Genomic DNA, 22,966 nt, shown 5'->3' with positions numbered 1-22,966 from the left:
AGCGCCACAGCCCTCCTGGCTGTGACCTGCAGCAGCCCTGGGAGGTGACAACCAGTGCAGGAACTGCAGGACCTCATGGCACCCATGGGGTTGGTGAAATGTGTTCCTCGTCTCCCACCACGGCTCCCCCACATGCACCCAGGATGTCCCCTTGCAAAGAAAATGCCTTGGGTTAGGAGCTGCCTCCTTCCAGTCGCACATTCCCTCCCTGGGCCTCATACCCAGAATGGGAGCCTTCGTGCCACCCTCAGGACCTCTTCTGTCCAGTTCCCACAGCCCAGCTTCTTTCTCTCTGCCTCCCTCCAGCCCCTTGGTAGAACAACCAGCCAAGTTTTGCTGCACTTGCGAATAGGTGTGAAGCAGCACCTCCAGTATTCCCAAAATGTTATCTCCTGCTGTCTCTCCACTCAAACCCACACCTATCCACCCTCAGGCCTCATTCTTTGACAGATGTAGAGGCCAGTGCAAAGCACACAGAACAGTTAGGTCAAAACTCATGCTTCTCTGCAAAGGACTGAAGCACCTAAAGGCCAACACACATAGAAGGTTGGAGGGTAGGCATGTTCCTTAAACATCCACAGAGGCTGAGATTCCCTCCTTAACATCCGAGATGCTGGCCACCCAACTCCTTCACTTTCTAGCACCACTCCCTCCCTAACACCCCTTCTCAAGCCCAAAGCCCCCATATGTATTGTCCCTCACACACAAGGCAGACATGACAGGCATTCTTCCAAGTCCAGTGTCGACCCAATCATAAATACACACAGCATAAGCACTCTTCCTTCATGATGTGCCAAGGAAAAATTTAAGAGCTTGCTCAGAATTTGGAAGCACATTGAAATGATTGCTTCAGAGCAACAGCCATGAGAGCACAAGACAGGTCTTCGAGCAGAGTGGCTGTTACATCCCTTTCCTGCACCATTCCAAGCACAGCTGCAAGGCTCACCATCACTGGGAAATTCTTTCCCCTTACTCCTGCTTCAGGACAAAGACCAGGGTGAATACTAACACTCTGCACTTCACTGACAAAGCTAAAAAGATAATTTAATCTGTTATATATCTCATATAAAAATAGCCATGTAAGATGGGCAAGTGTTAGTCTTTTTTTAGGGGAACAGATCAATTTAGGATCAATGGGGTTTGCTTGTTTAAGCAACTGCAGTTAAACCAGTGCAACCCGTGTTTAGAGAAGCTGTACACTGGCAGACAAGATGACCTGACATTTCAGGTAATCCTGCACTTTCATCTAGGCTACCCACCAGATATTTGTAAAGTCTCTGCCACTGCCATTAGTTCCTATCACAGCTGTTGTGGGAGCAAACACTCCAATCACTTTCCCACTGCCAGCTTTCCCATTTGTCCCAAGTCTGTCAGGAATCACAGACACTTCCTCCATCCCCAAGAGAAAGACCATCTACTACAAGCAGCACCCCCTGAGTTTTGTTTCACTGTCAGAATTCACATGGAATGCAAACTCCCGCTGCTTCTACCCAAACAGAAAAGTGCAGCCCCAACCAGGCACAGTATTGTGTTGCTTTTTCCACAGCAGCTCCCAGCCCTTTCTCTTCTCTCACCTCTAGAATATACCCCTACTCCACAGACTATACACTAAAACATAGGAGAGAACCAATCCAGCTTAAAACTCACTTTGTGAAGAAAATGTTATTTTTTTACAGTGGTTTACTGCAAAAGCCCAAACAGTTCTACTGTGCAAGGGAGGAGAGATGAAGCAGGGCAGAACACCCATATATCAGCATCATTCTAAAGGTTGTGGGGGCCTTTCTTTCCCCCCCCCCGAAACTGTGAGGACACATCTCAACACCAGTGTGTAGAAACACATTGGTTTGCACAGGAGAGAAACAACACCACCACTGAAGTTCCTATCACTTCTGCCCATAGGCCAAAGCTCTCCATCCCTGGGGGCTCCACAAGCTAAGGGACAGGCCTGGCACGTGCAAGACTAGCACCTTGCAGGATGTGAAACCCTGATCCACAGCAGTCAAGGCTCTTCCCCAGCTTTTGGAAAGCTGTTACAAGACTGCCCCACAGAAAAACAAGACAGAGGTTCCAACCAGCAGAAGCAGTCAGTTCAGACACCAAGTGACATGAGGCTGATTTAAAAACCAAAATGTATCTTGTGTCTTTAAAATATGTATTTTCCCTGCTGTAAAGGTTACTACATGGGGCAATCTCACTCTCTAGTATCTGTCTGTCCAATTTTCACTTGCATACACAAAGATGTCAGTTCTGCTCTCCCACTACCACCCACAAAGTTTAAAGCCTCAGGGCTAAATCCACCTCAGACCCCACACCTGAGTGATCTCAGCTCACAAAGGAAAAGAACAAAGAGTGAAGTGAAAGCAAAATGATTTTTTGTCAATACCAAAAAAAACCAAATGCCCCCAAAAAAGAAAACAAACCCAGAATCAAAACTCTTCAAATCTACTCCCTCCCAGAGCCAAACTCCTCTGCTGAATTTAGTCCAAATCAGAGAGCAGATGGTCAACTCTGCCAGGACCCTCTGCAGAAACAGAGGAGAAAGGCAGAACTTCCAAGTTCCTTGAAAGAAACTTCATAAAGGACACCAAGCCCTAAATACCCTTGCAAGTCCCCTGATGTGTCTATTAACTTAAACCCTGGGTCTAGACCCCCTTCCTATACCAAGAAATATGCATTTTATCTCCTCGCATCCTCGGCATTCTTCTGCAGATACTGTAACTTCATATTTACTCTTAGGCAAACCAAAGTTGCACCAGTGCTGGAATGAGGACTGTATTAAGAAGCTCAGTGTTGAACATGCCGCAGAGTTTGTCATCATGAATAATGTGGACATGAAACCACAGATCTCTGTTCTGGCTCTCTCCAGAATGTTGCAAGAGAGCCAAGACATGTGCACGTGCCCTGCAGTCTCCTCAGCCACAGCACTCAGTAGAGTTGCTGCAAATGGACCACAATGCAGGGCTGGAAGAAACAAGGCTGCTTCTCTCCCCACCTCCACCTGGGTGCTGTGAAGCCAGGACACCCAACAGGGAAAGGGAAATGGGCATGTCTCCAAACAAACTACCAAGGGTCACCATGCCGCACACATCAAGTCCCTCCTACAGGTCAGAGAGTACCCTCCCCAATTTCAAATTACTCATGGAGTAACTGGCATCAGCACAAAAGGAAACTTGTGCCTGGCAGTAATACCACTCCCTTCAACCCACCTGAATCTTCTTTTGGTGAGATGAACTACAAGCCTCTGAAGAGCTGTGTCAAAAGGCCAAAGGGTGAAGCTTGCACCTCACAGCTTCAATCCATCCTCACCACTTCTGAAGGGAAAGGAGATCCTGCTCAGCCAGCATTTCTCCGCCCTCCTGACACATTCCCTGCCTCTCCTCCTCCCTTCCTATGTTGACTCTGGCATTTATCCCTCCAAGCCAAGCACAATCGCTAAAAGTAACCTAGCAAAATATGAAGCAAACTGCATTTTCCCCAGTTATTAAATCAAATCAGCTGAGAGGGTGCACAGACAGTGGCAGACTCATGTGGGTGGGGGGCTCTGCCTTCACCCACACCACGGTTCAGCAGCACCACTGCAAAAGAGAAGGTGGGAGATTGTTTCCCCTTCCACCACCACCATCTACTTGAGAAACCAAAGCAGGGGATCTACCTGAGCTTTTAAAAAAAAAAAATTAATCCAACAAAAAAGCCAGGTGTTCCTGTTGGTTTTAACTCAATATCAATTCCTAGTTTTCCAGCACATATCCTAAGAGACAAGGAAGGAGAGTAAGGAAGCAGGGACAGCCAGGACACCTCCCTCGGTCACAGCATCACTTTGGTCTGCGCCTTAAGGACCACTGGTGGAATGGACACCACACACAGAGAGCGTGCAGGAAGGCAGAGCCTGTCAGCAAGCAGGAGCACAGCGCTGCCCAGCTCGAGCCTGACCCATCGCATCTTATTTTCCTTCTCCAAGTTAGAGAAGAAACATGCCAGAATAAACTCAGCAGGAGCCGAGGCCTCTTTAGGAGCCACCAATCACTCTGTTGTCTGTTATTTTGCTTCTGTGCAAGGGAGCGGTGCCAGCTCCCACTTGAGGGACCTGCTCCATCTCACAGCTCTCCCCAAGGATGCTGCATGATCCAGCCACAGCTGTGAGCCATTCAAGCGCTTTGTGCTTTGCTTTTGACACATGTACTGACCCCTCTGGGAGATGATCCTCACCTTCTGCACATGCCAAGACACTTTCCGCCCAAGTCAGAATGAGGCTCTGCCAGGAGACCTCCAGCATTTTCCATTCTCCATCCTTTCAATAATCTGTGATGTTTTTGCTGTTTGCACAAGGCATTTCAGAGCTAGTGAACCCGTCTGGATTTCAAAGCAAAGCACACCTACACATGACTATGCAGGAGCCCTGCAACACACACCAGGAAGAGCGGGACCCTGCTGCTAGTAAGATCCTTTTGTTATTCAGAATTGGGGAAAAAGTAACTCAGAAAAGTAGGTACACTGTCAGGTGTACCTTGATACAGATACATACTTCTTACCGTCTCTGGAAAGCAAACAAAAGCCTTAAATCAAAGTTTAAAAAACACTTGCCATAGAACTACAGGGAACTCTTCAGGTACTGATCTTTTGCAAAACAACACGTAAAAAAAGACTTCCAGATCTGAACAACGTCTTTCAAAAAGTTAATAAGGTTTACACAACAACAACTGAAATCCCCAAGGTACAGGATGGCAAGATTTCCACCAACAAAAGCTACTGCTTTACTAACAGCACTTGACAACCGCCCCTTCATTTTTAAATCACACATTGCAGGTTTAAAAAGAAAGAGCAAGAAACATCTCTTCCTTTTAATATGTAACCCTGAGCATTATATATAAAATATGCATTGCATAATATCCAAAGGTGAATAGGTGTTTTTATTGTTTAGGAAGAGCTGGAGCTGCCATATAATAACTTAGCTGCTGAATGCTTCTTCAAGCAGTTTTGAACCAAGTCTAAATGTATTTACTTTTAATGAAGTGAGATTAAACATGTGCTTCCATTCCCAACCCTGCATTTTTAATCAATGCAGACCTTAAATTCATTGCATAGGGTGAAATCCCCTGTTTACTGTACCCATGATGATTGTTAAACGAAATAAGCCAAGGGAGGCACAGGCTCCCATAGTATAAAAAACTCTCACGGGTTCACTGTTATTACTCAGGCTCACGGTGTAATTGTAAATGCACAGCTGTGATACAATAGCACAACACCTATGTGGCACAAGAGAATTCAAACATAACTGAGAGTCAGAAGAAGAGCTTTTTTCACCTTCCTTTCCCACTGCTGGCACTGGTGTCTCAAGCAGCAACTCAAAGACATTTGAAGAACTTTGCTGCTCATCTCCACTTCCTTCTGCATGTGACTTCTCCCTGAGTCAGCAGATAATGCTTGTGATCCCCTTTCATTCGTGTTTTCCAAGGACTGCCTAGTTGTAGCAGCTGGTACCTCACAGAAATACCATCTTCATACACACTATAGCAGCATTAAATGCAGGAGAACATTTTAGACTGGAATACTAAAAGCTGAGGAACATTTTTTAATTAAAAAGTTATAAATTAAGCAGTAGTTAGCTCTTCCTATACATGACTACACCCGGGCAGCACTATAATCTATATGCAAATAAAGTTCTGAGGGCATTTTTGTATCTGCCTAGGGAAACAAAAGTGACTATTTGGGTTTCTGTACAGAGCAGCACCACTGGAAATGCAGGCTGAAGGGCCCTACTGCCTCAAAATAACTGCAGGTACTGTGATACAAAATCCCACAGTATCACACATTACAACAGTGTGCAAAATATTGCTTTAAAAATTACCCGGTTAAAGATTAATCATCCAGCAATGATTACAAAGGTCACTTTGCAGTGATAAAAATTATTACCATTAGAAGAACTGAAAGAGAAAACGAGAAAAAGCATAGATAGCAATACAGTTTCCTTTTATTTAAAGTAATCAAGTTCAATCCCACCCTAAGTTTGAACTTAACGTCTTTGTATTTTTTTTTTAAACTTTTTAAGAACACATCTGATCCAAGATGCCTTTCCAGTTTCAGAGCTAGCAGCAACACAAAAGCTGTGGCCTACATTTTGCCCATAGCCCAGGCCAGAGCAAACAATAAAGCCAGAACAGATGTTGAGGCCTCGCCTTGTATTTTTTTTTTCCTGAATAATAGGAGTCCGCTCATTCCCTCCTGCAAGCAGGTGGCACCAATGTGCAGCCATAGATGAGGTCTGAATAACTACACGAGCGAACAGCCTTTCAATACACACTCTTAGTGTGTGAAATCTTCTACGCACACGCAATTCCAACCTGAGCTCTTCGGCAAGTTCTGCACACACAAGCCCTGCGATCCACACATGAGCAGGAAATACATTACCACATCAGAAACATGTCTGTACCCCCACACTTGCTCAGCATGGAGCAGCACACCTCTGCTAATCACAACGGGCTTTTGTCTAGACAGGGCTGGGGTTTTGTACTGAAACGTGGAAGGGTTGGAGTTTGTTTAAAGAGAGAGCCGAGTACAAAATTAAAATGAGAAAATGCACATTTGATCAAGATTTTACAAGAGATCCCGTGTAAGCCTTTTTAAAACACTTGTTTTTTGAAGGAGGAGGGCTGATAACTACACCAGAGCAATTGTGAATGCACACCCAGAAAGGAGGCAACCAGAACAAAGCCAAAATGTGCAGTGCACACGTCGAGCTGGACTGATGAGGCTCACCCGCCCTCCCAAGCACACTTCTCCCAGCTCCACATCGCAGAGAGCATCCCTTGCCTCCCCAGCTGTGCTTCACAGCCACACCAGCTCCAAAGCTCCACCAGAAGGGCTGGGATGGGACTAGACCCATTCCACCCCACCAGTCAGTACTAACAAAAGCAAACACCACACATGGGGTCTCAGGGGCCCCACACACCCTGTGGATACCAGCCCATAAACCACAGCTCCACACTGGGACCCACATCCTGCCAGTAACCTTGGGAACCCCTGCACACTCACAACCCTACCGGAGGGGAAAAAAAAAAAAAAAAATCAATGCAGGACCTTCACGGAGCCACACAGTGAACTATTTTAAAGTTTGTTAAAAATAGGTAAATGTATGCAGTCAGTTCTGAGAGCCAAGCTACAATAAGCAAACTACTGTTGGTTTCTGTTCAGTCTCCCTGAGCACTGCCCCAAGAAGACACTTCCTGACTTCTTTCCCTGCGTGCTGTTTCCCTTCCACTTTCATTCAAGTGACCAAGCAGTCACACAGACATGGCTACATGTATGCAAGGAAGATCCACATATAGAATTTAATACACACAAAAGAAACAACAATAACACCACACAGTTTCCTCAAGTGCCAGGTCCCGTGCTGCTGACAAATATCTAGACACTGCCAAATCTATTTGAAGTCAAACAGCCTACTAATGAGGAAGCAAAGATAAGCGAACACATCCTCTCTTTCCATCACAGATCTTGATTCTGCTGCCTCCCCTGATCTTTGACAATCAGCAACTCCTACATGCACAGCTCCACATTCATACAGCCTCCCATTTCTTTACTAAGCCAGCCCTCAGCTCTTCCCACCTATTGAATGGGGTTCTCTGTTGTGTTCCCTAAAGAACAAGTGCAGCTGCTTGGGCCCAGTCCTGCCCATTATTCACAGGCAGCACTTAAGAATAACAAGACCAGGACCAGCAGAGAGACTTCCTGAGCCTGGTACTGTATCTGCATCACTGGATTTAATGACCCTTCATGGGAGAAGGGAATAAAAAGAAAAAAAAAAATCCATCAAATAGTCTAATCCTTTTTGAACCCATTTGTAATTTTGGCATCTACAATATCCTGTGGCAGAGTGCTTCAATTTAATTATATGTTTGTTGTCTGAAGGAGAACAAAGAAAGCCCATGCACACACTCCCTTCTCTACTCTGAAGCTGCTACCCAGTCATTTCATTTGGTGGCCCCATTTCCTGCCTTATGAGAAGCAGAGAATAACTGTGCCCTGTTCCTCTCCTCCATGTCTCTTGCTGTTTTACAGATCTTCTGCTACGCTCCTCTTGGTCATCTGCTTTCCAAGCTTAACAGTCTGCGTTTTTCTGCTTCTTCCTCGTGTGGAGATGGGAAGCAAGAATAATTCTTGTACTTTATCTAGTTATCTTACAGCTCTGAGCAGCATGTAAGCATGGGGGAGGGATGAGAACGGGGCACAACCAGAACTGTACACAGTGTTCGAATAGAGGGTTCACCACAGGATTTATAAAACACGCCATAATGAGGTTCTGTTTTGTTCTCGGATGCTTTCATAACAGCTTTTAACAATACACCTGCCTTTTCATTATTATTCTCGAGTTGATAAAAAACCCACTCTGACTCCCCAAGATCTTTATCTGGAAAGGCAACATCTAATTTAGAGACCACTACTGTACACACACAGTTAAGGGCTGTTCCACCCTACCCCCCCTCAATACTAGTTAGCATGTAAAAAGTGTCACCTGTCACAAGACTAAGAATGGGTTGCCCATTCCCTCCATTCTGCAATGTCTGCACTGCCCCCGTTCACATACTGTCTTTTACTGACAAAAGGACAATCCAGCTGTTAGTAGTAAAAATTAGGTGAGAAACAAAAAATAACAAGGTATGTTATTTGAAATAGGAAATACACAAGTGTTGCTTAAATTGGAGAGTGACAAGTGCACAGTGTCTCTTCTCCAACCCCCAGCTGCAGGACACCTCTGGTTTCCCCAGGCTTCTTCTCCCAGGAGAACTAAGTGACACAAGGAGCAAGAAGCCAACAAAAGGTTCTCAGACCTTGCAGCTTCCCCTATTCCCTTTCCTGTTAAATGGCAATGCTGCTTAGAACACCCATCCAAGTAGTTCCCACTCGTCAGCTCCAGCCACCCTTCTCCAGTCCCTGGCAACCCAAACAAGCAGCATTTTACTCATCTTTCCCACACACTAAGGACCAGCTGGCCTGTTTCTAATGCCCAATGCAAGAAGAAAGAAAAAAAGTTAGTCTCAAGTGTTCACTAACCAGAGATTTTTGATATTTTTAGCAACACCCCTCTCCACCCATCAAAAGTTCACAACAGCATCCTTTTGAGATAGCTTAAACTGACTAGTAGAGTAATGAATGCCTAGAAAGCACCAGTGATATAAAATGTAGATTCTTGGTTAACAAAGAATAACTGGTTTATTTTTTCCACCACACTTCAAAAACCCTTGCCAAGAGATAGTCAAGAACAAATCTGACTAATTAGAACTCAGTCTCGAAAGAGTATGAAGATGTGGGCACTTCTCCTCACCCCACATCTCAGGAGATCAGAATACATAAAAAACCAACCAGCTCCATGGGTTACCAACTAAGGTTTTTGGGCAAATGTGTTACTGCTTGGCAAGACTGTACTGTGAGGGGCATGGAGACAGGACACACTGGTGTCCTCATTCAGACACAAGCCCACTCAAAAGGTCAAGTGAGAGAGAAATTCCATGTTACTCTACTCTTGCAGTACCAAATCATTTTACAGTCAAATGAATCAATCAAGCACAGTCAGCTTGCAAAGAGTATAGGTTTGTCATTTTATTATTATTCCTTAAAACCTGGGTCAAACACCAACACTTTCCAAGGCCACGAACAGAAAATATCATCATATAATAGTGGCAGACACATCTTTCAAACCCAGCTGGGTGCTTTAAATAGGCTAGACATCCAAGGAAGGTACCACCGTGGCACCTCCCTGCTGGAGGTAGTGCCCTCCAAGAGCAGCAGAATCAGGCCCTGCCAATATGCCCAGGAGAGGCCTCACCTCTGTGCTGAACTCACCTAAACTAACCTGGCCACCTCTACCCAAAGCTGGTTTCACAGAGGTTACAAGAGTGGCCTGGCTGCAGAGCTGCAGAGACTGCAGCCTCTGAAAAGGGGGCACAGCTTCTTCTCCCGACGCAGCCATCTCCAGAAGCAGACACCTGTCCTCAGGCCAACGCGAGCGCTCAAGAAGCTTATATATCAAATCCCACCCAGCACTGAGTCATGCACCAATGTGGTGTGCAACTGCAATCAACAGGCTGAGAGCATGCCCAGTTTAACCCACACAAATCCGACTTCTAAACGTCTGTGACAGTTGCATATCCTCCTCTCACCCCCATCCATGACAGCCTTCCAGGTCCTTATCCTCACAGCACCCCTACCAGCAGATGAGAGCTTTTATCAACACACACATGCAAAGCTCTGACTTCCAGGCTTGCAGGGGTTGAGTGAGGTTTCCCGGGCCCCTTGCTAGAGCCCAAACTGTGGGTCATCCTTCCTCATCAACCCACTCTCAGAAATGCTGAAATCAAATAGGAAACCATAAATAACACATTTCTAATATTTCAAATCAGATCTTGAAAACTCAGTCTGCTTCCAGTTCTCCTTGGAGATGACTGGTGCATTCATTATCTCACAAATTCCCCAAGGTACAGACAGTCCCTCTCTCCTTCTGTCTGCACAGGGCCCGGCTCAACAGGGTGCTGTAAGGATAATATTCATACCCAAAAACACAGTCAGATTTAACATGCCCTTGAAACGCAGGCAGTTCCTGGATCACAATTTTCCGACAGATTTCACAAGTTAGTTTGTTTTTTTCCCCATTTCTGCCAAACTCAGAGGCACAGTAAGGACTATATTTAAAATGCAGCTAACAATCACAGCAAATCTTAACAGTTTGATTTTAACATTCAACTTTTACTACAAGACTATCCAAAAACAAGTTATCTGGTTTCTCTCCTTCTCCTGCCTTCAAAGAATCTCAGAACTAGTTTGTCTTGCATCTACACTAACAGTTTCAGAGCAAAAACGCAGTATGATAACTACAGAGAGGTTAAACAATTCATCACCGCTGCACACCAAGCACCGCCCTGCACTCATTCTGCTCTGCTGTTCTCCCTATATTCCCACTTCATGCTGAACATAACTGACCCCAAAAGATGCCAAGTAACAGCAAACCAAGCCCTGGAGAGACAGGCTCTCGGCAATAAGCAGCACCAAGCACACTTGCAGCCCAGAGGAACAAAACAAGGGCAGAGCCCTGCAAAGACGTTGGATTTCCCTGAGCTGCCTCTGCTTTAGGATTACAAACGCTCTTTCTGCAGTGCCAGCATTTGCATACCACAGCATATTTACAAAGAAATCAATCGGGACACAAGCCCGGAGGTGAACACGGAGAAGAGGCCGGTAGTACTTGGGGCACCCCGCAGAAAAGCTCGTGGCTTTCTGCTCAGATGCTTCAGGGAAAAGCAAACCGGTTACGACGTATCCACGTCTGGCGCACGATTCCCTTCCCCACCCCGTTTAACAAAGAGGACAGAAGTTTGCAGGCGCAGGGCCTTGCAGGCTCTCAAACGCAACCACCACGTGGCGAGCATCAGGAGCAGAGCTCACACAAAGAGCCGAGAAGCAGCAGGAGACGGGGGAGAGGGCTGGGAAAGCCTCGGCAGCCAGGAGACGGGGGAAGGGGAGACCTAGCCTTGTTCTCCAGCCATCCCCACGAGGAAGCAAGCACAAAGGGGACAGCGAGGCCAAGCAGATAAGGAGAAGCCAGCCGAATGCCAGCCTGGCAGTGCAGATAAACAGAGGAGCCAAGACCGTGCTGGAAGGAGAAGAGTGTGGTTTGGTAGAGAGCTGAGGGAGGAACCCGGCTTGGCACTGCCCCGGGAGGAGAAGGAGGAGCCGCTTCCCGGCGAGGCAGAGGAGGGCAGTTCGCACAGCACTTACCTGCCCTGTAGCACGTCCCCTCTACCGCACCCCTGCGGCACAGCCCTCCCCACACACATACACAGCTACAAAATTAACTTAATTTTACTGTGTTCAGGGCCATTAGTCTTTCCAATTTGAGGAGTAAGATCCTATTCAGCACATAAATGCCTCTTTATTGAGGCTGAAAATTCTTCTGTTTTCTCCAATTTGGGGGGCAGAGGGAATATCTTTCAGGCATAATTCATGCTCAGGGCAAATCATCTCCTCTCTCTTTTCCTTCCAAAAACTATCACCCTTGTGAAAGCAACCAGAGCATCACTGTGTGTGCTAAGCGCCCAGAGGTCTTGTTTTCCCTTCCCACAAATTATAAAATGGGGGAAAAAAATGCAGCTGCCATCCTCTGCCAGCTGTTTGATAGGAATACAGATGTACCTCCCTGCACATCAATTGTGATGCCCCACATTGCTCTGGATAAATTCAAAATATAGCTTCCAAGTTCATTTTCTTTATCCAGTGACTACTGGATAACTCCATAAAAGCAATGAGCAGCTCCCCACAGGGCACCATACTGAGCTCCAGACACCTGAAGAAGTGTCCTCCTACATCCAGTGCTACCACCTTGGCCACTCTGGAACACTGTCTCCATACTATCACCTTCTGACCATCAGTGACCCAAGGTAGTGTCTGGTTCTGCCACCAGGTTGCTTCAACTCCCAACCTCAGTTCCCCAGCTTGTAGAGAAGGGCTTAATGGGGCTTGTACACATCCACACAGAAGTTTAAAAAAAAAAAGCGCAGCAACAAGAACAAGGCAGCAAGGGAAACAAAACACACAGGGACATAAAGAGGACAGAGAGCCTCAGGGGAGGGACAGTATTTAGAAGAGCAGAGTTACTAGGGACTGAGAAGCTAAACCATGCTAGGGTTGCTGGAGCTTCAAAGGAGGGGGGGAATATGTGCAGAGGATCTTGGGAGAACACAACAGCCTTACAGGTGCATATACAGGCGGGAGCAGAGAAGAGCCAAGACATACTGGTACCCAAGAGGACAGCAGACTGTCAAAGAAAACTACAAGGCAAGACAGGTCAGGGAATCCATATCATTTACCTGTAGTGAGGGGCTCTGTCAAGCATTTTGAGACACTTGTATCTTCCTCAGCAGAAAAGCTGTGTATCCTCTTCACTTCTATCCTGGTCTGAATTTCCTTCCCAACTTTCCCAGCACAATGTATTGCATTTACTGAAAGACAACCATTTTCCCTGACAACTGAATTTTCACAGGCTGCTATTTCAATACAAGTTTGTTACTTTAAAGAATAGACTACAAGACCAGTACCATGAAACAGAGAGTAACAACCACTGTTCTTAGTGCAACTGAGCTCTGATCTGCAACAGGGAGCTGCAGGTACTGCTGCAACTCTGTGAATTTGGAAGTCTTGAATCTTCTGTTCTGTGCCACCACTCAAATACAAAATGCTAAGAGTCCAGTTATATCTATGTGAAAAGGAAAGAACAAGTGTCAAAATAACTCAGGGTACATTGACTCCACAGGCTTCTCTTCTTGTCTACCTTCTTGCTCAGAAAATCCCTCAGTCTCACCTCCCCCCTTGCAGACACAGCCCCTCGGCAAGAGCTTTGCACATATTAAACCAATACTTGTTAGAATGGCCAGGGACCCTGCTGAGAGCCTCAGCTCCCTTAAGACAGCTCCAAGTGGTCTGACTTTCTAATGATAAAGCTATTTGTAGTCAGATATTCATGATGCTGGCAGTGATTCTTGGTATAATTACTAATACCTAGACTGAATATATAACGGCAAAGGAGGGAGAGCCAACAGCCTGTAAAAGATACCAAGCTTCACTTAAAAACACTCAAGAGTAAACCAGCTTCACTGAACAACTAAAGCTCTTTTCCTATGGCAGATTCCTGCCATTTACTGTGCAGAACAACAAGAACATCTTACCCTCCTCATTCCTAAGATCCCACCCAAGCAATGCCCACAGAAGGCACTAGCTGGCTGTACTGGGCCTAAATGCAAGACTCCAAGCTCACTCTTGTCAACACATCCCACATCTCCACTTGCAGAGCCCTGTGTGAGGGTATCCAGCTGCAGCACTGACATGCTCACCCTCCCACACCTCCACTGTCCTGCAACAGCTGTTCACTCCTGCAGGAGCAGTGAACATGTGCTGCTGTGCAAGACACAGAAGCAGCAGGGAAATGAGACTCCTTGAAGCCCAAGACAAATCCCATCTTCACTGTCATTCAGCAGGAATACAGTCCAAGCTTTTTCAACAGCTGAATGCTGGATCTTTGCACCCGGGTATTTTTTCTACTATATCCAGCATAAGCTACAAACACCAGTCCCTTCTGCTCCAGCAAGGCCTGAACATCAGCAATGCTTGCAAGACTTTGGCAGAAGGCAGGGAGACAGAAGCACCCTTGACAAGTCCCAAGAAATTTGGGATATTCTTTTCTTCAAGGTCATGACTATCATAGGTACCAGCATTGTGCCCAGGCTGTTAAGGCACATGCTAGATCAACTCACATGGCCTCCAGAAAAACAGTCATAACAACAACAGTCTTAGACATGTAGCCACCTTCAGCACAGTACCTAAGACTGCCAAGCTACTGACTGCATGGCCTTACTTGTTTCCCTGCCCCCACACAGGAGGAAGCTGCTTACAAGACTCCTTAAAAGACCTCTTTCTCATAGCAGTGTTCCAGATCCACTGCCAGCTGTTCCAGACTTGCAGAACAAGACAATCCCATTGCATCTGACGTTGTCCTGAACTAGAGGTATCAGCTTACATGGAGAGTTTAGATGACTGTTGCTGCTGAGTTTGGTCTAAACCAGCAGAATCCCCTCCAAAAGCCTCTGTTTCTCCTTCCCCCCCCTGCTCCCTCCCTGAACACAACAGTTCAACTACACAGGTTGAACAGGTTCACCAAAAGACAGGATCAGTCCAAGAACAGTCCAATAACAAGTTACAGAACCCTGGCATGTCCCCTGACAACCTCAGCATCTTCTTATGCAACTGCCCAGTCAGTATGCAGAAGAGTCACATGAGACTAGCACAGATGCTGGGAGAGCAGGTTTTAAGTTATTCCTGCACAAGAAAAAAGAGTGACAATTAAGCAATGCCTAATAAGATTCCTGAGCTCTATCTGTTTGAGAATCCTTGCTCCCTTGACTACAGCAGTACACCAAGAAAACAGCACTCTCTCTACACAGTTTGTTTAAATATCTGCACTGTCTCCATCAGAGAACTCTGCGGCAATTTCTAGGAAAGATGACACCAGAGCACCACAGTTTCCACACCTCTGGCTTACTGCCCTTGGACAGTTCTCTTTGTGCAGAGTCAGTAAGGCTGAAAACTGGTTTCCGCTTGGCACTGGCTGGTGACACAACCTCCCTCCCTCACAGCCTAAGGAGAGCAAAGCCCTGCTAAAGATCCCACCCAGTGGTTTACAGGAACAAAGTAACTGCACCTTTCTCCCAAAGCCCCACTTTGCTGGGTTGATACTACAGGAACACTAAAGCTTTCAGAACGAGCTCCTAAGGTTGCTTTTTGATCCCTAAACCTGAATGTCACACGGCAGCAGGCTCAGCTAGTGCCCTGCAGCTTAGACTGTGTGTAAGGCAAGGGCACCGTGCCTTTGCTCTGCTGCCCCCCTGCACGAGGAAATTTACCCTGTAGGAGCAGGAGAGAGACAACAGGGACAGGAAACTCATCAGGCATTAGTGCATAGAAACAAAATGTAAGCTTTTGTCTCTTACAGTCATGTCCTGACAGAAGAATCCTGCTGAGTAGATCCCCCCACAAGCTGTATGCACACGTGCTGGGTGGTCAGTCATTGCTCCCTTGTCAGGTTCATGATTGGTCATGTCCAACTTTGCCCTGTGTCACTGGCACCTTCCTAAACAGAGCTTTCAATTCAAATGTATCAGCCAAGGACATGCTACCAACATCGCTAGGAAAGCGCATTTTTGTGCTTTCAGAAGCACTTCCTCTGCTGTTCCTACAGAACCATCAATTTTGGCCACTAGAAACCATGACACAAGGGGAAAAAATACCTTCTTTTTTTATATAAATAGAAGCAGCAATTATCATCCCTGGGTTTGCCATTTAGCTATCCTAACAATCTCTTTCCAGGCTTCTCGGCTCTTCTGTATAAAACTCACTTGAAAGCCCCACAACCCTACCACTTCTGCCATTGTTCAAAAAACATGGCGAGATTCCCTCGTTCCACCCATTTCTTTTGTTTGGGTGATTTCAGTATCACTCTCAGCACTGACACTAAAAATAACATTTGTGAATTGGAAGAACTTCCCTAGCCATCTAAATCCTGGTAGAACAAGGTACACATGCAGAGGATAGAGGGAAAGGTTCGTGCTATGTCCCATCTTATTACATCCTAATGTAAAGACGATCAGTCCCGTTCACCTCATGCATCACCCAGAGGTGTAATGTTTCCCGAAGTTTTGAAACATGGGGAGTGAAAATTACTATTTTCTTTCTGCCTTTCCCAGAAGTTTTCAAAGAAGCCAGTTGTAGGAACTTGGAACTTCATTTCCTCATCAAGGAATGAGAAATATGTCATGTTTAATTGAGTTAGCTCATAAATTTCCACCAGGTATGCTTCCAAATAAAGTTCTTTAATACAGGGTACATTTATCACCATTCAGAAGTGAGACTAGAACATCACAGCACACTACAGTAGTAAGTGTATTTTTGCCAGTTGGTATATCTCCAAAATGAGACAAAGGAGGGAGGAAAAGTGTCAGAAATAGGAAATATCAATATTGTTAACTCAAACAGAAGGTTAAATATCCTGAGGGCTCTAAAATGGTAAGTAAATAAAGACCTAGTGTCATAATGCAAACGTAAAGAAACAAATACAACATCCCAGTCTACATAAAAGTGTCCTTCATTGTGACATGAAAACAGCAAGGACAAAAAGTAAATCTGATCCCATGTTATCACTAATTAAATTCATATGTACCAATTTGCTTTTTTTAAATGAAGCAAATGTTCAAATTCATTAGTGACAGAAAACATTCAGAATAACTTAATTGCAGTGGTCATCTCCATTTAAAGCTTTTCATTTTTAAAACTAAATATATCTGAAGATAATCTCTTCTGATTTTTCCACACTAGACTGAGAGCTAATGACTTAGCCTTTTTCCTACCAAATGCTCACACTGAGTACATTGCATCCATGACTTTTCCAGAGAGATTAAGAGTTACTTCATGTACTGAATCTTGCCCTAGAGAACTATCTGGCCTTCATGAAACACAATGCTATCATCCATGAACCAGCCCCAGGTATCATTTAATCCTAGTTATGAGGATACGTGTTAGTCTGACCTTCTGACTTTGAGGCCAGAGTTTGCAAGACACTCATAAAACCACTTTATTCATTTATTAAAACAAACAAAAAACTCGAGGGTATTATTTTCTTCTTATAGACCTAAAAGATCTGATCCTTGGAATGGGACTCCCTGCATTTCATTACTGATTCATGAAGACCTTACCCTGCTGAGTTGCTTTGCAGCCAGCAGCCCCATGTTTTCTCCTCTCAAGCACCTCTACAAAAGCTTAGATCGCCTGCTAGAATGCTTACAGACTGCAGTTCTGGAGAAAAAGCTGAATAAAAATGGATTTATTTCTGACTACCACAGAAAGTGACTGAACATGGAACAGGGATGCTATTGGAAAACCATGTTTTGTTCCCCGGAGCAGAAGTAACTCATTTTACCTCAGTGCCTCAATTTGCTCCTGCCTTCAACACGCAGCAATATTCAGCACTTTGCAGACATGTAGGTCTGAAGTCTGAAGGCCATGATCAGGACAGCGTTCCACACTCCATGGCAAAAAGAATTGCTGCACACACACGAGCCAGGCAAAGCCCGACGTTGGGGGAGTTTTTACCACAATGCGGTTCAAAGTGAGAAGACCACAGAAAGCCAAGTCAAGTTACCTCCTGCTGGCCATAGCATCCATCCCACCCAAAGAATGAATCGCCCAGTGTTAACAGCTTACCAACACAAGCAGATCACTGTCTGCTGAAGAACAACTTCCACAGCACACTGTACTACAAAAATGTCTTTTCTGAGGAGAAAGAAGAAAAAAAACCAAGAAAAGTGGAGTCCTGCAGGAGAGCACTCTGCAGTCACACCCCCAATTATGTCCTAACTTTTCCAGTGCACCAGCAGTTGCACATCCAGTTCCAGTGCTAATGAAAGCAGACACCAGTGTCAGGCCAGTTACCTGGGCAAGTCTCTCGGTAGCTTTGTCCCTTCTGCTTCAGACTTGGGCCTTTCCAGGAACCGAGATATCAGAGAGCTCCATAAAACGGTTCCTGGTCTGAGGCGGCAAAGCAAGAGCAGAAACCACTCACTCCAGCAGGACAAAGGAAAGCTGTCCTTGGGCTCATGGGCCTCAGAATGAAGTCTAAGAGGATATAAGATGCCTTGCCTACCTAGAAAAGTCTGCAACTTCCCAAGTACCATTTAAGGTTTCACAAGACCTCTTTCTAAATAGGAGACCCCACTGTGAAAGAGAAGAAAGGAAGGGGAAAGCAAGCTAATAAAAAGTGAGTGGACTTCCTCTGTAAGGGTTATAAAACCCTAACCACAGCAGATTAAATTCACACCCTAGCTCAGCTCATACAGGAAAAGCTTTCTAGTATAGACAAAGAGTAAGGCAGAACCCTATGTAGATCTGTAGCAAGAGATGTGCTACACAGCTTAAGCTTTACTTAAAACAAACTATTAAGAGAATATAGCAGAATGATGATACCCATATACCTGAGTTATCAACAGGAGTTCATGAAGTTATATCCAGGAATCCCACTGCAGAGTGCAGTTAACATACCTACAGTTGCTACCCCAAGGAGGGGCAGTCATGACATAAATCTCTGTACAGATAGGGAAGATGAGAGCAAGTTAAACTGAGCAGTTATCAGTGAAAAAGGAGTTGCACCACATCATGCCCACTGCTGCAGTGGAGGAAGGTTGCTCCATGGTTATACTGGTATAATTGTATCAATTCAGCAGCAGAACTTCACCAGGAAACCAAAATACTCTGTGCCCATCTGGTGTGCTCCTCAGAGGCTGCTAAACTAAACCTCCTTTTCCTACAGTCAGGTTAAGACAGACCACAACCTTCAGGCTGAGTCCAAGGATGCTCTGACATTCTGCAATGTCTTCACGTACAGTACCTTTGTAGGGAATATTGCCAAAATACTACAGAAGGACAAGGCAGGACCAACCCCACTCTCCCTCAAATCCCACGTTTCTCCATAATGAAACTTGATAGGTTATTACATGCCAAGAGAAAGTCTAGCCCTAGCTCAGAATGACTGATGCCAATAAAAAGGAATTTTAACTCTGTCTGGTGAAGTGTTGGATTGGAAAAAAAAAATCAGACTGAACCACCCAGTTATTTACAGCATTGCAGACTTCCTGTTTTGATGCAAGTCAGCAAGATCTTCTGGAAAACCCAGGAACAAAGAACAGTAGTTAAGGAAGATAAGTTAGTTACAGAGAAGCTAATGATCTATCTCTGTTAAGACTTCAGAACAGAGGAAACTGCATGCCCATCCTTTTCTAGCAGTATTTCAAAGACTAATGCACAGGAAAATGAAGTAATAAGTTAATGAACTAGAAAGAAAAGCAAGCTACTAGCCATAACAAGGGAGGCTATCTATGCCTGTGCAGTTTCAGGCACACATCTTCTCCCCTGCTTCCCCAGCCCATCCTTCCTTATGTGCCACATCAGTTCACTCTAACCAGGCGACTCTGCAGTACCAAGTGCAGAACACCTTTGGGAGGCAGGTGGGCAGAAGTGATTCTGAGAAGTTCAGAATAGCAAGTCTTACCTCAGCACCAAGCAGACTGCCTGAAAAAGATCACTGGAGACAGCTATTAAAACAAAAAGCTAAACAAATGAAGACAAGACATTTAGGTTCTAAGGATCTTCTTGTTCTTATTGTAAAAGCTCCTAGAGTACTAAAAAATATTTAATTAAGTCTCTTGCCAAATTACAATTGTGGAGAGTCACAGGTGATAAGACACTACTGTGGATTAAAACCAACTACATAAAAATTATAGGAGGAAAAAAAACAATTCTTTCATATGATACATTAGGGAAAGGACAAATGGCAGTACAAGGCTCAGCCTACAGTCCTCCGACCCACAGGAACTTGTTCCACTGACCTAGCTGGGCTCTGGTTTATGGCATTTGCACTCTGAAGTTCAAATTCACTCCATAGCAGTTAAGTACAAAAGCATCCCCAGAGCATTCCCAGTACATACCTGCTACATTGGCAGAGATGCGCTTTGCACAGTTATACCAAATCACCTCCCAGCAAGTTCTGCTGTGGAAGGATGAGGTTTGCTGGTCACACAGTACCTACATCAGGGATTTCTGCCTGCCAGCAGCTGACCCACACCTCTTTCTCAAAGATGAACTAACAGCAGATCCCACCATCACAAGCCTGCACACAGCCAATAATTCCAAGTTTATTTTTAAAGCTGTAACTGATGAAACCGTGAGGAAAGAGCTTTGCATAGCGAGAGAGCCAGCCTGTAAGCCCTTGATCAGAGCCAGTCACGGTGCACTTAAGAACGATGATCCTCAAGGACTGCTCTCAAAATACCCTCAACATTGCTCTGCACTCCCCTGCAAGCAGCTCTACAGCAGAACATGGTGCTGCACACCTCTTTCTTCCAAGTCCCTGGACCAAATACTGAGAAAGGTCATTCACTTTAAAGCATAAAATTCCTCAAAGCTGAGAAGACACAGGCAGCAGGCAGCCAGGCTTCCAGCAACTGCTCCTGCACACGGAGGCTCCATCCGGGTTCCTCTGCACATCCTGCGCCAAGCAGGGACCAAGCCAGCACGACGCACTTCAGACTTGCTTCTTAGCCCACCAGAGTGTTCACACTCTGAAACTCAAAAGCAAGTTTCCAGGAATAAGTAGTGGGGAATTTTGTCACTGGATGGATGGATGATTTATGTCAGCATGATAAACATACGCTGCAGAAAGTCTTATGATAACCAAGGAACAGCTACAGACCAATTTGTCTGAGACAGGAAATGTTCTGCATAGCTGGTAATATACCTTACAGAAATACATTTTCAAGACCCCTGGGTGCACACTAGCAGCGTTTGAGCCAGTGTTTGTTTCATCCTTTTCTCTGCAAGCCATTCCCACAAGGTGCTGATTAGGACAACATCTGTTTGGCTGTAAGATACAGGAGAAGCTCTTCTAGCTACTCTGACCTCTTGCCCTCTTTCTCAGCTCACCTGTGTGTCCATCTGCCATAACACACATGTCAAACTACAGCCTGATGTACTTGATCATAGCCTTGGACCAGCTCCTGCTTGTCCGTGTCACGGTAGCATCTCTTCATGGTAAAGTAGGTCACCACGAGGCCTTGAACCCTGAGAGGGGCCTCAAATTATGCCTCCACATCAGAGCAACGAGAGCTTATTCCCCTCAGGACACCCTAAGGCTCCATTATAAATGAGCCCAGGAAGATAATTTCACTATCCAATAGACCATGGTTTTCACAGACCACAGCAGACACATTTAGGACTTGCTTTTAATCTCTTCCTTTCATGAGCCAACTGAACACGAGTTCTGTTAAGATTTCCAAATAACAGGCATGTTGTACAGACATACCTTGCACAGAGTGGGTTGGAACAAACCTGAGCTCCACTACCAAGGACTTCTGACAGATGTGGCAGACACTCAGCACCCTCTGGCTACCCTGCACATGGTCAAGTGACAAATGCTGTGGTGCCTCTGTAGACCAGCTGTCCTCTCATCATGTAGCAGGGCATAGTTCTGCAGTTGTCATTTAATAAAGATTTTAAATTCATTTCCTTTTTTACACCATCATGGGGAAAACCAGCATAGCTCAGAGGCATAGGACAATGAATGGTGTGACTTATGCAGAGGGTGTTTATTTAAGCAGGCAGCTGGAGAGAAGTCTGGAAGACCCAAACATGCTTCTATTAGCATCATTTGACATTTCCTTCTCCAGCTTTTGCAGTAGATGAGACCTCTAAGTACTAGAAATTCTGGGCTTCAGGCACTTGCTTGAGTCCAGTATGCTGGAGCACACTGCCTCAAGAGTTTCCCTACTTTCTCTGGTATCTTGTATTCTCCTCACAGATTTTCAGGGTACAGGTCTCCAGATTCTCAGAAACCTTTTACTGAAATAGTCAAATTTTAAAAAGGCATGAAAGAGAAACTGCCAAGAAACACCTTCCAAACCCTTTGTGTAAGGGGTAAGAGGGTTTTTCCTGAGCCAGTGAAATCCCCCTGATCCAGGGTTGTGGCTGCTCTGTCATGCCAGGCTTCACCCACAGAAGTGACATTCAGAAAGAGGGACAAAGCCAAAGCAGTGAGAGCAGAGAACTCCCAGTTCCACTGGTCCCTGGGAGTAGTTTTTCTTGCACGAGCAAGCAAGAGAGGCAGCACCATGGACTAGAAAGTTAAGGTAACACAGAGATATGTGCCCTCACAAGATTTCCTGGACAGTCCAGGAAATCTTCCAGTCCCTCATCGCTCCATTACAGGCACAGGGAAGGAGTTAAAACTTTGAGATACATCAAGGCTATTCATAAGGCATAGAACAGGTCTGGCACAACAGAGTCTAACCGCAACATACATTTATTTACTATATATTTCTCTTCCTTCCAAGCAACCTGAAAGGAAAACGTGTAAATTTAGCTTCTGCCTTCCTTGTTACAGACATCTCTCCCCCCCCACCAGTGCACAAATACAGGCTCCTCCCCGAGATAGCCAGGCAAGCTGAGCACTGGCTGCACCTGCTTTGCAGTAAAGCCAGAGGAAGCCAGAGGAAGCACACTGTCTCCACAAGGAATTCACAGTGGAATAGTTAATGCACCTTAGTTACCCTGCAGCCAGAAACACTTTTGACTTTTGGGAGACAGATTAAAAAGGAAAATTTCTTCCTGTTCTACCTCAAGAACATGAATCAGTCTGTTGTGGTCAGACCAGACTTCAGATGCATCAATTCTGTTAATACGACAGACCACAAACACTGACATCTCCTCTTCCCATCTTACTTGTCACCAAATCAGACGAGGGATTTCAGCTCTGCCTCATAAAGCACTGGCTCTTCTCAGGCTCCTGGTGCCTTCTCTGATGTTTCTAGATTCACTCACATTTGTCCAC

At 45.3% G+C, this 22,966-nt stretch overlaps 1 protein-coding gene across 2 annotated transcripts in view; it reads right to left on the bottom strand.

Moving 5' to 3' along the window:
• The window catches only part of RCOR1 (REST corepressor 1), an 83,637-nt gene that overhangs the window by 43,625 nt on the left and 17,046 nt on the right, over positions 1-22,966 (bottom strand). The window contains exon 1 of one of the 2 annotated variants that reach the window (XM_018082867.2): positions 3,207-3,294. The exons of the other annotated variant lie outside the window; for it this stretch is intronic. The gene's annotated coding sequence lies outside the window, so the exon portion shown is untranslated. Of the gene's footprint in view, positions 1-3,206; positions 3,295-22,966 lie in introns of those variants that run through there. 2 annotated transcript variants of the gene reach the window in all.

This window comes from Manacus vitellinus, unplaced genomic scaffold, assembly GCF_001715985.3.
Source record: "Manacus vitellinus isolate BGI_N305 unplaced genomic scaffold, ASM171598v3 scaffold_6_pilon, whole genome shotgun sequence".
NCBI classification, from domain to species: domain Eukaryota; kingdom Metazoa; phylum Chordata; class Aves; order Passeriformes; family Pipridae; genus Manacus; species Manacus vitellinus.
The sequence above is the reverse complement of the archived record's forward strand: the minus strand, read 5'-3'. Positions and strand labels throughout refer to the sequence as shown.